The sequence below is a fragment of the Helianthus annuus genome, chromosome 16 (genome assembly GCF_002127325.2).
Source record: "Helianthus annuus cultivar XRQ/B chromosome 16, HanXRQr2.0-SUNRISE, whole genome shotgun sequence".
NCBI lineage: Eukaryota > Viridiplantae > Streptophyta > Magnoliopsida > Asterales > Asteraceae > Helianthus > Helianthus annuus.
In genome coordinates, this window is record NC_035448.2 from 134,002,596 (window position 1) to 134,021,621 (window position 19,026).

Here is a 19,026-nt window from a genome sequence, read left to right on the forward strand (position 1 = left end):
CTGCAGGTTTGTATATAATATGATCATGCGAAGTCCTTTGGGCTTTGCTATATCCAGAACTTCTTCAAGAGTTCTGGTGGAATGCTCAAGTCGTTATGAGTGGCACTTTCATGTGGATAAATAGTGAGGTTATGGAGGTAAAAATCACCCTAAAAGAGGAAACACTCAGAGATGTCCTCCGATTGGGAGTTGATCAAGAAGTCACCATACTTTATAAGGTAGAGGTGCAACGAACCTTGATAGAAATGGGTTATCATTCAAACAACATGTCAAGGCAAGTTTGCAAATCTTGGTTTATACCACCTTTCCAGTATCTGGTAACACAGCTAAGTGTTTGCTTTTCTAAAAAGACTGGACACTTTAACGAGCTGTCTCATAGGATGATGGAAGTGGTTCATGCTGTTGTACAGGAAAAACCTTACAACTATGCTAAGTTTCTCATGAGAGACTTAAAAGGAAACGTCCATGACCGTAACCCTTTTCTGATCTACCCCCGCTTTGTAATCAAAGTGATCACAAGTCAGCTGGACTTTGGAGGAGTAAGAAGCTGTTATACAAGAGCTGAGCTGGCACTTCAAGAAAACTTAAGAGTTGCTTCCCTGGTTCCATCAATATTAAATCATCAGAATCTGTTCAAATCACCAGACAACCTGAAAATTTGATGAATACATCAAAAGAAAATTTCTTCTAACAAACAGGAAAGTTTGATTATTCAAAAAGAAAAGAAATACAAAGGAACTTATAAAAACATCTAAATTATTTTTAGATAAGTTTCTTTCAAATTTTTTTTCTAAGGATTGGAACAAGCTATATGACAAAGACTTCCTGATACATCAGAACAAAGGTGTGGAGTTCACAAATTCAAGGTAAGTAAAAATACTTCAAACTCTACTCATTCCCTCTCATCTCAAAAAAAAGGGGGAGGGGGCTGATTCAAAATTCTATAAATGAATCAAATACTTTGTGATGATATATATGAGAAATTCAACTCTCCAAGAATTACTTAAGGACTTTTCTAATATACATCATTGAAAGGACAACATAGGAAGGTACATAATTGAAGAAAAGGTTTCGACTGGACCTTTTTTTTTAAAAGAGGTCTCACATGAAGAAAAGGTGCAAGTTGGATACTAGTGTTTATCCATTCAAATCGTTGGAATCTCTAATTATCCTTAAAAAAGGAGGAAAGGATATACATTAAATTAGAGATAAACCAAAGGTTTTTCAAAAACGGTTGTCTTTTTAAAAGATTAAAACATCATTAAGGTGTCATAAACCACCTTGAATACAAACAACCCATGAAAAACACTCAAAAATCTCTGTCCCTATTCACTATAAATACATCATTCAAAAGCAGAGGAATCCATCTTTAACCTTCAAACCCGAAGCCCTAAAACCCTTTTTCAAAACAAAAACCCAGATTGTCAATGGCTGCTACCAACATCAACACCCCTCCAACTGAAAATTCTGTTCCTTTAATCACTGAAGTTGAATATCTTCCATTAAAGATCAACAATGAAGCAATGAATGCTAACATTGAACAATATGATGTGAAGTGTCAAATTCTCATTGAATTTCTGATCAGAAGCCCAATAGCTCATGCTCTTACAAAGACCAGAGAGGTACCAGAAAGACTTCTACAACAAGTTGTGAAAACTCTCACAATATCAAATCAAATGGAGCTGACGGCACATGCGTGGGAAGATATCTTCATTACAATCTCACCAGAGAAAATAAGAGAATGCTTGGAACTACCCTTAAATCAAGACTATGAAGAAGCACCAGAAAAAGAAGACATGTTCGAATAACTTGATGCTGTAATGGGCTGCAAGACAAAGATTTCCAAAATCAATGAATTCAAGAGAAACAAGCTACCTGCCTTCTGGAAAATGTTAATGGAAATACTGAACAAATGTTTATCATCAAAGATTGGAGGTACAGATCAGATAAGTATGAATATTCTGACAATCATGTTCAGCCTCATAACTGGGTTGAATATTGATTTTGGAACAGAAATATTTAATCTGATCAAAAGATCAATTCTGACCAAAACTGGAAAGATAGATTCACATCTACCATTCCCCAGATTTTTTGTCAATCATAATTTCTGATGCCTTTTCTGAAAGGAACCTACAAATTCCAAAATCAAAAATTATGTGGAAAACAGAAATTATGAGACCTTGGAGTGCCGCAGGGTCTTGGAAGTCAGATTTTGATGTACCTATTCTGTCTGAAAGTATGATGCTTCTGATACCAGAAGACTCACCATACATAGCAGAATATCTAAAAATGTTGAGCAAACAGGCAGAAAACAAAGAAAGTTTTGAAAATGTATCCCCCATGGAGCATGATGCACAAGAGTCAAGCACACCAAGAATGGAGCAGCAGGGTGAATCTGATCCTTATCCAGCTGATAAAGATGTGAATATGAGTCCTGTGGCAGAAGAACATCATGCTGAAGTCTCACATATGGGAGAAACAGGTGAACAATACTCCAAACTGAATTTATTTCATTTTTCTGAGAATGATTCTGATGAATCAATTCAAGGAATATATGTAATTTTACATAAAAGTACTGTTTCCACAAAACAAAATGTGAGTCAATCCAAAGACCAATTTTTTGAATCAGATTCTGAGGAGGAAAATGTGGTGGCAACAGGTAGAGATCAGTTTTCTGATCAAAGAAACCTAGATGAGAAAATTAAGAGTTTCTCAACAACTCATGGAGAACCTGAAAAGGTTCAAGGATATGAGGAAAACCAGGACTTGAATTTGTTTCAATTTTCTGGTGAGGGTACAGAGAATTTGGAATCTTCCAATCCTCTTAACCTCAGAACAGCAGATAATGTGTTTTCTGCTGGTGTTAAAAGAGGAACATCTGTTGTTTCTCCAATTTTCCAAGAACATCAATCTATGTCCCCTAAATAACTTCACAAAGAACTTGAAGATGCAACTGCAACTGAGAAAACAGCTACAGAAAGGAAACTTGATCTGATACTGGAAGAAATCAGAAATCAAAAGTCAGAGATCAATGCCCTATCAGAAACTGTCAAAGCTGTACAGAAACAAACAGAAGATAACACTGCAACTCTCAACAAATTACAAGAGTCATCAGAAAACAGAGAGAGCTCATCAGAATTCAAGAAAGCTCTCAATGAACTCCAAGAAATCAAGAGACAGATGGCTGAGGTTGCAACTGCAGGAGAAAGCTCAAGTTCAGGAAGAATTCTTGAAGAAATACAGTTCCTCAGAGCTAACAACAGCAGTATGGTTGAAGCTTTTGAGAAACTGTTGGTGGAATTAGCTGTACATAGAAAACAAGAAGATCAGGAGTTTCAGAAAATGAGGAAACAAGAAGAAACAAATACTCAAGCTCTTATAAATGTTCATCTACTAGTGAAAAGATTGCAGTATAATGTTTCCAGTTTAGCAAAGGTTGATCTTCATAAACTGAAAACTCCAATTCCACAAGAAAGACAATAAAGAGGATCAGAAGTTCCTCAACAAGAATCAGAAAACATTCAGCAAGACCAAACAAAACAAACAGAAAAACCAGCAGATCAAAAACAGAAGCAACCCATGGGACCACCTCCAGATAAACAAAAGTCACTCATGGGTCCTCCACCAGATGTCCCAAAGTCAGACACTTCAAAGATCCAACAGAAAGAACATGTTCCAGTTCAACCATCTTCTACAACCATCACTGGAGAAACAGAATTAAGCCTAAGGATGGATACAAAAGAGAAAAGAAGAATGGAACATGAAGTGACCTCTTCAAAAAGGCCAAGAAAAATAATGAGAGAATATTCAGAAGGCAACATCAAAGAATCAATGGTGTTGAAAGGTGATATACACACAATCATGTATCCAGAAGAACATCTAAAGCACTACTATTGGAAAGTTCCAGAAGACAACCCAACAAGGCCACTCTCACCTATGAGTAAAAACATTGTTGAAGTAAGACACAATGGTAGCTGGGTAACATTGCAAAAACAACTGACAAATCCAATAGTATCTATTGATAGAATTGACACTTTGACCACTGGAGGAGGAATACTGGGCAATGAAGGTCAAAACAAGTACACCTTAATCAGAAAAGATAAAAATATACATAAGGTTACTGATGTAGATCTGGCTGATGATATTCACCCAATGGATATAGTCAAAATGAAGAATATCATTGATGAATGGAAAGGTAGTTCAGTGGTGATCAGAAGAGCCCTTGATAGTCTTAAAAGTGCAGGAGCAAAAATATACAAAAGAGCAGCACTGGCAGACTTTGATCTGTGTATCAATTTTGAGTATAGCACCAAAGTGTTAATACCTCCTCCCAACACATCAATTCCAGCTGAAATTCCTTCAAAATTAGCAAGGACTGGAGCAATCTTTGACACACCAGAAATATGTGCAGTCTTCAAGGATGCTAATGAAGAGAAAGCTCTATTCAAAATAAGTGAAATTTGCAGGTATTCAAATCAAACTTTAAAATATATAAGAAACTGCATAAATGAGAAACAAGAGTAGCTCAAGAAGAAGGGAAAGAACAATGAACAGCTGAGAAAAACAATTGAAGATTGTATTGAAAGCTGGATGGAAGCAAGAGAATGGTACAAGACAATGTACAAAGAAACTCAAAAGGCAATTGATCACAAGGAAAAGCTGAAACCAGGGGACAAATACAGAAGTGGAGTAAAGATCAATTAATGATTTGATGAGATTAAAACTGCTGTTTTTGAACAATTTCTTTTGTTTTATTTTCTGTTTTTGAACAATAGTTGGTTTGACTATGTTTCATGTTTTTGAACTTATTTGTTTTCTTTTTCTTTCAAGAATTAGTTGAAGTTTGTTTATGTTGAGATATATATATAGATAGTTCATTTTCTTACAATACTTAGGGGGAAACTGTTAGGAAACTTTATTTGTAAGTATTAAAGAAAATCTCAATCAAACTGGATCTCTGAAGAGATAACAGTCCTGGAGATCACAACAAAAAGAAGAAGATCAGATGGGACAACCAAAATGCACAGCATCTGCTTCAAAGAATCATAGGTTGATCAAGAGTTGATTTTGATTATCAGAGAAGGTCATTTCTGATAGATCTGATGATATTTCTGATGAAATATCATCAGTTTCTGACGATTCTGATCATCAGACTTTCTGATGATTTGTGCACCAGAATTTCTGATGAAAGTGGTTTATCAGAAATTCTGATAAAAGACCCCACTTGTCTAAATCACTACTCTATCTTGCCACCAACGACCGAAGCATGACATTATTGGTTATCATGATTACAAATGCAACTTGAATGATGGATTCAATGAATATGTCAAATTGCTACTTTATGCAGGACTTATTGCATGAATAAACAATTGTTTATTCATGTACACAGCCGTCTATAAATAGAAGGCTCGAGAGGCAGAAGTAAATTGAGTTTGAAGCTAAGTATTCACATACAAACACCCAAACTCCACTGCTCTTCTCACCCACAGAATTCAAGATTCATTTGTATTAGATAATAATCTTACAATCACCTTGTTAAACTATTTTGTTTCAAAGTGATATAAACTTGATAATTCTATAGGTCTTGTTTCTTGAAAGTCTGATTTCCATTTCCGCACATCTTTTTCACATATACTGAAATCACTTGCCATATTACGTAAAAAGAAGTTGTTAAGGCCAAACTGGGTCCAACAAAAAGATTGTTTAATACAGATTCAATTTCTGAAACTTCATGCAAAAACTGTTCAAAACCATGTATGGAATGTCTTGAAAAAGACAAAAAGTTTCAAGAATTGAAACAATACACTGATGAAGTCAAATATGATCTAAGTGAAGTAAAATAAGCACATGACACATTGGCTAGATCTATCAAAAATAATTCAAAAAGAGAGTTTTGAAAACGATAAAGCTACAAGTTTGTTAAAATCAACTGTTATGGATAAACAAATGGAAATTAACATTCATTTGGATACAATTGCTTCATTGAAAAAGGAATTAGAGTTAATGAAAATTGAAAATGAAAGAATTGATAAGAAGTTGTTGAGTTATGTTGCATCATCATATGTGATTGATCAAATCGTACCGCAATAACCTGATGCAACACCTGCCTTTAACAATGTTCCACCCCCAGTGTGGAATCATTACACACAGAAGTATCCAGATGGGGTAGAAGCTGCTTTGAACCTCAAATTGAGAACCATTGAGAATGAGTTGCCTGAGAGTATTGATGTTACATTTTCTCCGTCCGACACTGATAATGAGTCACGGGTGATCAAAACCGTTGTTGACCAAGTGTTAGATGAAGAAAGTGATAACTCGGAGTTTGAGACTGTGAAAACTCATTTTGAAAACTCCATTTCTGATTCTGAAGAAGATGGTAACTTCTTAGACAAGTTCATACCAAAATCAGATACAGTTGTGAATGATGATCTGATCATTGTGCTCTACACAATGACCGGAACTGACAAACTTTATTCTGATTCTGAGTATCCACTTCACAATGCCAGAATTTAAAATGTTGAAAAGGTGTTTAAATTGGTCGAGATTGATATTTCTGAGGTGAACAACAACGAGTTTCTTTCAAAACCAAAAAAGTCTTTTGTTAAATTACAACCAAACAATTCGGGAAAGAAAGAGTGGGTGGGCAATGGTGGTAATAACAAGAGAAATGGAAACAATTTCAAAAACAAAGGTGTTGGATTTGAAAAGAAAATGGCTAAGAAAAATGTCAAGCCAAAAGAAAAGATGAGTGATGTTTTTGTTGCTGGTCCTAGTGTTGATACTGAAAAGGAGTGTATTTTCAGTCAAAAAGCCATTGATGATTTGAATGCAGCGAAGAAGTTGAGAGAAGAGACCGACAAATCAACTTTTGTCGAATATGACAAAAGAATTTGTTACCGCTACAACGAAATCGGTCACATGGCTAAGCAATGCATGAAAAAGCTTGAGAAACCTATTTTGCAAAAACCCAGATCTAAAACTCAAACTGATGACAAGGGTAAAAAACCAATGATTTCACCTGTTCATATCTTGAAAATAGGTGAATCTCTGAAGTCCGAAGAAAAACCAAAATCAACTTTTGAGATTGGTGAATCTTCGAAAGCCCGAAAGACTTCAAAGGTTTATCCAAAGATGAAAGTTTTTGAAAATCAATCATGGGTGGCAAAACCAAAATCATCAGTTGAAGAGAAAAAGATGGAGAATGTTTTGAAAATTGAATCAAAAGTTTTTGAAAATGATGTTGATAAACTTGAATTTGAACTAGACAATTGAGGAATTTCCACCGATTAAGAAGGAAGATATAAAACCAAAAGTCAAAACTGTGGTTCCAAATGTCATTTTTAACATTCTGAAAGTTGATGTGACATGTGATATTGTGTTTGGTAGTATTTCCACTGTAAAGAAATCATGGGCTTCATTGTTTGAATAAATTTCTTCAATGTGTGCAGGGGCTTCCGAGGTCAATAATCTCGAAGTGGATCATGGACAGCGGAACTTCAAGGCACATGACCGGAATGCTAGCATTGCTTTATGATGTCAAATCTATCAACGGAGGATATGTGGGATTTGCTGGGAATCAGGGTGGCAGGATAGTTGCCGAAGGGACTATAACAAATGGAGTCGTTACGTTTGATAAAGTGAACTATATAATCAAACTTGAAAACAATTTGTTGAGCATCTCACAAATCTGTGACAAGTCTTTTACAGTACACTTTACTAAAAATGAATGTCTAATCATAAAACCTGGTTTTAAAATTCCTGAGGACATGGTGTTGATGCGAGCTCCACGAGAAAATGACTTGTATGTACTCGATATGATTGTCGCAACAACAACAGATCATAAAAAACCATGTTTTGTGACAAAAACAAAGGCAACAGAAAAGGAATAAAAAAATGTGGCATCGAAAGATGGGCCACATCCATATCAGAAAAATGAACGTTCTTGTCCACAATGATTTAGTCGAAGGTGTAAATTTGAAAAATTTTCATTTGAATGATGACATGCAAGAAGGGAAAACAGACAAAGAAGACATACCCGCAAAAGTTGCTGAATTCAATCACGGTACCACTCGAGAGACTCCACATGGAGCTCTTTGGACCAGTTAATGCGAAAAGTATCAGCGGAAACTTGTACTGTTTGGTAGTTACTGATGACTTCATGAGATTTTCTTGGGTGATGTGTCTAGAGAGGAAAGATCAAACATTTGATTCACTGATGGTCCTATTAAAGAAGATGGAAACGCTGTATAAGCTGTCGATCAGGAGAATAAGAAGCGATAATGGAACGGAGTTCAAGAATAATCGCATGCTCGAGTTTTGTAATGAGAAAGGGATTCTTCATGAATTTAGTGCACCATACACTCCATAGCAAAATGGTGTACCTGAAAGAAAGAACCGCACCTTGATTGAAATAGCTCGAACAATGCTGGCCGATTCTAAGTTGCCAATATTTTTCTGGAGTGAAGCAATTGCAGCAGCGTGTTACACACTGAACCGAGTCCTCACAGTGAAGAAATACAAGAAAACGTGTTTTGAACTTCTTCATCGCTATGAGCCGAATTTGAAGTTTTTAGAACCGTTTGGATCTCCGTGTACCTTTATAGATCCTGATGGCAAGTTTGGTGCTAAATCTAATGATGGTTTCTTTGTAGGTTACGCGAGCCCGCTGAAGAGGGTGTTCGTTCCGTGCCTGGGAAAGGTAATTCAAGTTCAGCATGTAGATTGTCAGTCGCATACTGCTCCACCACAACTTCCCGGACAAAGATTGCTTTTCGATGATGACAAACTTTGGGAGTCTTTCCAACTGCCGATCGATCCGAGTGTAGAGGAACTTGTTCTTTTATACCAACAGCAACAATCTTTGGCCCAAGATCAGGTACCAAGACCTTTGGTAGTTTCTCAGCCCGACGTGGGTACAAACGATCACGGGGCAGGTCCAAGTGGAATGACACCCAAAGCCCCAGAGGAACCAGCTCCAACATTTGATAATTCTGACGACTCGGAAACGAAAGACGGTCCGATTTTTGACGAGGAACCAAATGTTGTAACGACAGAAGCTGTGGATCACACTGGTGATCAAGACATCACGAACTTGCAATCAGAAGTAAAGGTGCCTGACACTGCAATGCCAAGAACTTTGTCTTATCATCCTTCAGAGCAGATAATCGGTGATCTTCAGAGCGGAGTAAAGACACGGGATCAGATCAACAGAGCACTTACTTGTTTTTATACATCTGTCGCTCCTTTGCAAGTTGATTTTTCACTAAAGTGTTTTATCTCGCAGGTCGAACCTCGAACGTATAAGGAAGCTTTAACTGAAGAAAGCTAGGTGAACGCTATGCAGGAAGAGCTGTAGCAGTTTGAGAAGCTGGGAGTATGGAAATTGGTAGATCTCCCTGAGAATCAAAAGTTGATAAAGACAAAGTGGGTTTTTAAAAGAGATGATAGAGGAGTGATCGTAAGGAATAAAGCACGATTGGTAGTACAGGGATTCAGTCAGCAAGAAGGCATTGACTTCATGGAAGTGTATGCACTAGTTGCTAGACTCGAGGCGATAAGAATCTTCCTGGCATTCGCGTCCTGGAAAGGATTCAAAGTATACCAACTAGATGTCAAGTCTGCATTCCTATATGGCAAAATTAGGGAAGAAGTGTACGTTGGACAACCGTCGGGGTTCACAGATCCAGTACACAAAAACAAAGTCTATCTTCTGGATAAAGCTCTTTACGGTTTACACCAGGCCCCGAGAGCCTGGTACGAGACGCTTTCCCAATACCTGCTGGACAACGGGTTCATCAGAGGGACAGTTGATAATACGTTGTTTACCAAAGAGGTTGCAGGGCATCTATTGATCGTGCAGATTTACGTCGACGACATCATCTTTGGATCAACAAATGATGATTTGTGTAAAGAATTTGAGAAAGTGATGAAAAGGAAGTTTGAGATGAGTTCGATGGGGGAGATGAAGTTCTTCCTAGGGCTGCAGGTGGAGCAGATGCCCGAAGGAATCTTCATTCATCAAACCAAATACGTGAACGATGTTCTAGAGAAGTTTAACATGTCAGAATCTACTCCAACATCAACCCCCTTAGCTCAGAATCACGGAATCTATCCAGATGAGAGTGGAGAGAAAGTGGACGAGACTTATTATCGGTCGATAATTGGATCTTTGATGTATCTTACTGCTTCCCGCCCAGACATCATGTATCCGACGTATTTATGCGCCCGTTATCAGTCAAGCACAAAACAGTCACATCTGACAATCGTGAAACGCATTTTACGGTATTTGAAACGCTGCCCAAGCACCGGCTTGTGGTATCCTAGATCGGGTGACTTCTCTCTCACAGGTTATGCTGATTCGGACTTTGGTAGCTGCAAACAAAATGCTAAGTCCACCACTGCAGGCTGTCAGTTCTTCGGAACTCGACTAGTCACTTGGCAGTGCAAGAAACAAACCTCAATAGTGCTCTCTACGTGCGAGGCTGAATACATTTCGGCCTCGAGTTGTTGCTCTCAGATCCTTTGGATCCAACAGTAGATGCGAGACTTTGGTTTGCAGTTCTTGGACACGCCTACATTTGTGGACAATGAGGCAGCGATAAACATAACAAAAAACCCGGTTCACCATTCTAAAACAAAGCATATTGAAATACGACATCATTTCATCCGTGATTGTCACAAGAAGAAATTGATTCGCATTGAACATATACACACCGATGAACAGAGGGCTGATTTTTACACCAAACCGTTTGACAAAAAGAGATTTAACTATCTTTTGAAATTAAATGGGTTAAAAATTTTGCTTTCTCGGAGGGTTGTTGAATGTGAAGCCGAGGAGGACGGCGATCTGATGTGATCCGCGTCATGTTGTCAAAATTTTTGTACAGTTTATTTTCTGCTTTTGATAAAAACAAAAACACAAAAATATGTCTTTGTTTTTAGGGGGAGAAAGTTTGCAGAAAATCCAAAAACATGATAAAATTTCAAAATCCAAAAACATTGAAAAACAGAAAAAGAGTTTGTGTAAAAAGGAGAAATGATAGTACATCAGCTAGACAGATACAGTATGCTAAAGAATTGTAAAGTTGAAAATGTGTTAAACAGTCTTGCAAATGATGTGTAAATAGGTTTTTAAACATTCAGTAGATTTGTTTGGGATATAAACATAAAATAACAACTTGCTTTTACATGGGGAACATCTCCAGAATATATAGGTAACCCCTGAAATCTCGTTTGAAAGATCCTATTTCTGACATACTAGGTCTTTATACGTGATGATATCTGGGGTATTATACCAGGACTTCTGATTTTGTGGAAGCAATAGCCTAGTCCTCGTATAATACTCTGCACAGCTTTATTCGTAAAGCCTCCCCTCAGCATAAAAAATGATGAAACATTGCAAAAATGCTAATCATATGCTGTTGTAAAAAAAAGATTCCCTAAAGGGAACCCACCGAAAGTCGAGCCGTCATCTCTTTGTACGAACGGAAGTTCTAGCTTGAGCTCTCACGGTCTCGCATTCACCCAATAACAGATATCATTAGTGTGCACTCACCTGTAAGACTGAATATAGTGATCTGGATATGGGAGTATATTCTGAGGTGGTACACGCGTAAAAGTCAAGATCTTAAAACACTTAATCCGTGTCCTGAACAGCTTGAAAATTGTGTGAAAATTTAAGAGGATCAGTATATCGACAATCAAAGCAAATTGTTTAATGTTGTGTATGAAATAAAAGCTTAACGGTACTCGTATCTTGTTGGAAGCTGATATGATCCCCTAACACGCTCACAAAAATATTGTGTGTACAGTTTATTGCTTATCAAAAACCCAAAAAGATTGTCTGTTTGTTTAGCATTTTATAAAATCCAAAAAGATTTGCATTTCATCTTATTTTCAAAAACGGACGTTGGGGATCAGATGACCAAAGTCTTATGTGCTGAACAAGTCTAGATCATGAGGGTTGGGTAAGCAGAAGTATGAGAAAAAAATGTTGGTAATTGCTTGAAAGTTTAGAAGTTCATTAATCTGAACTAAAATTGTTTCAGAAAATCAGCATCTTCATAAACTGGTCAGCCGAGGTCATTAACTTGGACTTGGCAGGCTAAACAGTTGACCATGGTCATTAACTTGGACTTGGTTAACTGGGTGTGACGGTAAAATCTCAAAAAGTTAAAAAAAATTGAAAAAGTTTGAAAATTTTTGAAAAAATGCAATTTCAAACGAAATTGCTATTTCGCACGAAATAGTAATTCCGCTTGAAATGATGATTTCACTTGAACATGTAATTTCACTTCAATCGTGATTTCGTTTGAAAACTGCCCAAAGCCTATTTCACACGAAATCAGGCTGTCTATAAATAGAGGAGGTATTTCGCTTGAACAGATTATTTCTGTGATTTCGTTTCAAAAGCTCTTGTCCGGCGATTTCAAACGAAACTCTGTTACTTCGATTTTAAGTCGCTATTCTGCCCGATTTGTTGCTCGTAATCTGATTTTAGTTGGTTTACTCAACTATAATCATGGGAAAGGTGAGAAATCTTCGTGATTTGACCCAGATTTGATTAATTTCGTTTAGTCGGTGATGAACAGGACAAATATCATAGATCTAGGGTTTAGTTGTTAAATAAAACGAACAATAATCATATCTGTATGCTCGGATTATGTTGTAGATCTTGTTTAGGGTGTCAATTTGAACTGAATAACTTGATTCCGTTTGAAGTAGGTAGATCTGAGATTTCAGACTTAGATCTAGGGTTGATTGATGGTCTAAAATGTGAATAAAACACACCCACATGCTCGGAATTCATTGTAGAACAATCCAAGATCATCAATTTCATCATTTGATGATGTTGTATTCGAACTGTGATTTTAATACTTTCAAACGAAACTACAAGGTATTTCGCACGAAATTACACTCAGATGAAAATGCCTATTTCACACGAAATAGCTTATTTCGTTTAAAGATGATTTCGTTTGAAATGAGTCTGTTTCCGTTTGAAAAGTGATTCCGCATGAACTAAGACTTCGTTTGAACCAGTCTTTCGCATGAAATGTAATTTCACTTGTGTGTATATTTTCGCATGAAGTGTAATTTCGTTTGAATGTAATGTTATGATAAAAAGTCTTTCAAAGTGTTTGATTTGTTTGTGTGTTGTTATTTTTCAGGCGTCAAATGTGCTATTTGATCCAATACACAACATTTGTTGTGTTTATGATAAGGAGATACCGAAGATGGAAAAATTCACAAGTATTCTTGAATTTATGGAAAGATTGCCGATACAGAAAGTTTTGACAAATCAACATCTGGTTTTCAGAATACACATTGAACGTTTTTGGGAAAATGCAACATATGATGAAGAACACAAGACGATAAATTCAATTGTGAGTTTGAATGATGAAGACAAACCGATCATCATCACTGAACAGCTTGTACGTGAGGTGATAGACTTTCCGGACGATGAAAAGTCTCTAACAAAGTTTCCAGAGAAGATGGTAAAGGGCTGTATGCTAAGGATGGGGTATAGAGGACCATTGAACAAAGCTAACTACTTGAAAGTGTGTTTCTCCAAGCCTTACAAGTTTCTGATACATTCAGTGTTGCATGCTCTCAGTCACAGGAAGGGAGGTTATGATGTGATGAGGGTTTATCAAATGAACATGGTGACAGCGCTTGTGTTAAACAAGAAATATAACTTTTCAAAGATTGTTTTTCATTACATGGTAGAGAATATTACTTCGAAAAGCAAGACTTGGATTTATCCACGATTTATTCAGATGATCTTAGACCATGCTTATCCTGATTTGGAGAAAGATGTAAAGAATGATCTGTTGGAATTTTTCTGCATGGATAATGAATCTTTGAAACAATTGGCCAGATATCACCCAAATCATCCAGAGCCATCAACAAAAGCTGAATTCTTTGGATTTATTAAAGACAAAAATTATCAAGATCCAGATCCAGTTGAATATCAGAACTGGAGAAATGAGAAAGAGATGAAAGAAGCAGGATATGCAGCAGAGTTGAAAATACTTGAAAATTTCAAAGAAACAAGAAATGAGTGGTTTCTGAAGGAAGAAAAGAAAAAGAGGAGCAGAAAAGCAACTCCAAAAGTTCAAAAAGAGGAGGGTTCATCTTCTAAACCACAGAAAAAGCGTCAAAAGAAGGTTGTTGAAACCATGCTTGTTGATGAATCAGAAGAAGATGTAGCTGTAGATGAAGGTGATGCAGAAAAAGATCAAGATCTAGTTTCTCCTGAGACTGAACAATTTTTGAAAGTTATTGATTATGAATTAGATTCAGAGAAGGCAGTTGGTGACAATGAAGGTGACGATAGTTCATCAAGCTCGTCTGAGGAAGAAATTGATGAAACAGAACGTGCGAAGAGAATTAAAGCTGAAATTGAAAAAGAGAAAAAGCTCAAGAGAAAGAGGAAAGAAGATAAAGATGATGAATTGTATAATCCATCTCCTGAGCAGGTTATAGAATCTCAAACGCCTCCATCATCTGGTGGCAGAAAGAAAGCTAGTTCCAGAAAGCGTGTGATGTCTCCACAAGCAGCAAAGAGAAAGTTGATTGTGAGGTTGCCTAAACGCACACCGAAGACAAAATCTAGTCAACCACCATCACCTCCACCACATTTTTCACCATTACATTTATCACCACCACATGTTTCACCACCACGTCAAACACCAATTCAAGAACAACCTATTCTCACTTCACAACAAATCTTTCAAACACCTCCATCCACACAACCACCTGTCCAAACAACTCCTGGATCTTCTGGATTCAGAAATTTTCCAAACATTCCAGGGAATATTCCACTTGATGATATTGGTGATTTCGGTTTTGCAAATAAAGAGCAAGTAAAGAGATTGGATAAGAAAATGGAAGAAGTTTTGGTTGAAAACAAAAAGTTGGTGGATCGTGAGAAGAAATTGGAAAAGCGTGTTAAGTCTGTGGAAGCTGAAAATTCTTCATTGTTAAAGAAAGTTGAAGCTGATCAGGCAGAAATTGATATTCTTAAAGTAAAAGTTGCTGAGTTAGAGGAAGAGAAAGCCGCAGAGATGAGCAGAACAAGTACTTTGAGTTAAAGAACAAAGAATTGGAAGCTGCTAAAGCAATGAAAGAACACGAGATTTACATGATGAATAAAGTGTTAGAAAACTTGCTTGGAAAGTCTGTTGAGCAGAGATTTGAAGAGATTGAAGTTGAAGAGGTTAGAGCTAGACGTCAAGCTGAAATTGATGCTGAGATGAAGTATAAAGGCAAGGGTGTTGAAGGTGTTAGTGAAATTGCTGAAAGATCAATTGTTCCATCTTCTGTTTCTGAATCACCTAATCAAAATCCTCGTCCGATATCTGCTGTTTCTGGTACTTTTGAGGAAGATGTATTAATAGATGATGTTATTAATGAAGAGGGAGATATTGAAGAGGATGATGACGAAGAGGATGATGATGAAGATAAAGTTGATGACGCAGATGATGTATTCTCTGCAAGTAGTCATAGTGACGATGATGATGATGACGATGGTCAGGGTGGTACATGTATTAAAGTCACTGAAGCATCGAATGAACAAAATGTTGATGATTTTCTTCACGACGATGTGAATGAAGAGCCTGAGGATGCTACAGGTGAGGGGGAGAATGTTGAGGATCAGAACGTTGATAAAAGAGAAAAGTTGATTTTGCGTCTAGAGAGTGAGGTCGAGGAAGGTGAAATTAGGCATACGTATACAATGGCTGATATTATTGAGATGACGAAAATTGATGATCCTGATTTTAAGTTTGACTTTGAAGAAGAATTGAATGCATTTGATATGAATCAACAACCCGAGTATCAGTACAAGTATGTTGATGAAGGCGATAGCTATGATAGGGTTGAGGTTGAGGATTGCAGCGATGAAGAGAACGTGAATGTAGATACTTCCAACTTTCCAACTCTTGTTGAACTTTTCAGTCAAGAGAATGTAGATGAATTGAGAAGGAAAGTTGTTGAATGTTTGAAAGATAAAAACTTTGATGGGACTACGAAAGATGCACAGAAGGAAGAAAGAAAGAAGTGGTTTAGAAAGAGCAATGAAAGAAAATTCAAGCGGTCATTGAAGTATTATAAAAGAGATAGGGATGTTTCACTGGGGGATATCATAAGTTGGGGATTTCTGCCTCAAGTAAATGTGTATGCTATTCGGAGAGAATTTGGAGTGCAATACTTTGAATATATTCAGGATATCATGTCACTACCCTGGTGGGATGTTGAGGAATTGTCAAAAGTAAGAACGTTGGATTACTCTGTTCGAAAGTATGATGTGCCCATCTGGGGTCTGATGAAGTTTGAAGCTTTCAGAGGATTCAAACACTGGAAACCTCATTACCCGAAGAAAGTGAAGAGGGTAGATCCTGAATCTGGAATTGAAGAAACTATCTTACACATCAAGAAACCTAAAGTAATCAAAAACATTCCGGTGCCTAAGATGGAGCAGGATTTTCACAAGGGGTTTGTGTATTGGGTGTACAGTTGTTTGACTACTAAGGCTGTGATTACTTACAGATTTGATGATGAAGTCAGATACATTCATGTGTATGATCCTCTGTGGCTAGTGAACTGCTCGGCCAAAGACATTGAATGTTTTTTTGTTAACAAGATAGGATTCAAAGCTGAAGATAAAGACCAAGCTATGCAATTTCAGAAGGTTGTTTCCATTTGCTTCCAGAAAGGAATCAACGCTGACAATAAATGGTCTTCTAAATGGCGAAAGATTGAAAAGGAGGAAGCATTGAAGGCTGAGAAAGAAAGGAAAGCTCGTGAAGACAGAGATAACATGCTAAGGCATATTGTTTATCAAAGAATGGCTGCTGAGGAAAAAAAGAAGGTTGAAGAGAACGAAAAGCTTAGGAGGCAGTTGCAAAGGAAGCCTAAGCCGAGGGAAGAGAAGTTTAAGTCGCTATGAACAAGTGCTGAAGACCTGACTGAAGACTCCGGCAATATCCAAGGGGGAGTTTGTTGGTGCATAATGTCTATAGCCTACGTCTAAAGTCTAGGTCATGTCGGTAGCTTTTATAGGGGTCAAATATGTCAAAAATGTAAAGTTATGTGCGTTAGATGTAATTTCGCATGAAGTGACAAGTGGTAATTCCATGCGAAATTAGCTGCCTATATAAAGGCATGTCATGCTTCTCATTTGGTACGAAATTAGGTGAAGTGTAACGAAGTGCTGTCGGATTTCCACCGTGTATTCAAGTCAATTATCAATGAGAAGCTTGTTTTAAGTGATATACTCTGTTTCTACTCATTTCTTTCACTGATTCTAGGCTGTTTGTTTGTTTCCGCCTCTCAAACAGTTGTGTATTGATTCTGATCAACTCATTAGGTCGCAAAACGATCCTACAGTTTATAAAAACTCAGGTTAGATATAAGAGTTAGTTCAGAGACATGGATTAACAAATGCAATGGACATTATAATTGGTTTCTATAGATACTCACTTTCAATTCAAACTCTGCAATTGAGGTTGTATCACAATTTTTTGTTAGAAGACACTCCACATGTGGATATGGTATAAACAGAATAAGTTAAACATACACTTTGATATGAAGTAAGGGTGTTCATAAGCCACTGAAACAAGTGAATAATACCAACGGTACATGCTGAAATCGCACGAACTCAATTAACATCAAAATTCAAACAAATAATAAGAGATATTGATGTGAAGAAGCTAAAAAACAAACAATTAAATCAAAAACCGAAATTATAGTCAATCCATCAAAGCTCAATCGTACAATCAGTAAATAGTGTAAGGTTTGTAATTTCTAATTGATGCTACTGATAGTATTACTGAAATTCAAACAAAATAAGTCCTAATTTCACATGAAATAAATTGTCACAGCCCCCGATCCCTAGTTCCCAGGAACGGGCGGCCGTGAGCCAGTTTCGGTAGTATCACGTTTATTTATCCAATTTAGCAGCGGAAATTTTCATCAGGACCATAGTTAGGAAATATTTAATCTGAGTAAACCACCCTGTTTTATAATATTAAACACATGGGTAAAACCCAAGTTTTCAGTACACACATTTCATAGGAATAAATCCTATTTATTTAATAAAAACATCTATTTTATTCTTAAGTAACTTTATTGCCACTTTTCCAAGCCTTCAGTGCTGTCCAGCTGGCTTCTATTTGGCTTTCACATTTTGTTACCTGAAACGCGTTTTAAAAACATTTTGTCAGTGGGAAATACTGGTGAGTGAATCCCAGTTTAATCAAGTTTAAATAAAATTATTTCAAAGTGAACAGTATTGAGGGCGATCCCGCAATTACATTTGTTTCCAAGTTATATCAATTATCACCCGTTGGTACTGTCGGACCCGACTTGTGGAAATGTTACTCCTTGACCAGGTGGTAACAAATTTTGTATACAACACCCCAACATACCCACGATAATTGTATTCTTACAAATACTCAATAACTGTTATTTGCATGGAAAGGTATTTAAGGTTTTGTAAAAACAGTTAATAAAAAGGTTTACAAAAAGTGGATCAACTCACATTACTGTTTTAGGTTATCCTTTAGGGTTTCCTGGTGAATATCTATAATTTACACAAATGCACGTGTGTTAGTATAATAACCCATTTTAACATTAGTAATACCCTCCCCGAGACGGCATTCCAACGACTACGTCGGGCAGAACCACGACAGTCCTTACGGAACCCTATATCAATCGGGCAGAGTATCTAATACGTCTCCAGGGGTTATAATATTTACATCGTAGCAGAACCTCGCTAATTAGGGGGTATAACGCCCGGGTATAGTGTATACTACGTAAAATTAAGAGAAAGAAAGAAAGTTTTGAACGTAGGAAAGTGAAATCCGATGCGTTCTATTTATAGGGCCTGATTCTGTCTTTCTCGCGGCCCGCGTAACATGAGCACAAGGCCTACACGGCCCGCGTTGACCTCCGGTCAATGCGTAGCTTAGCTGGGTCACTATGTAGGCTTGCCGGGTGTTGGGCCAGGTGGCGGCCCAGGGCTGC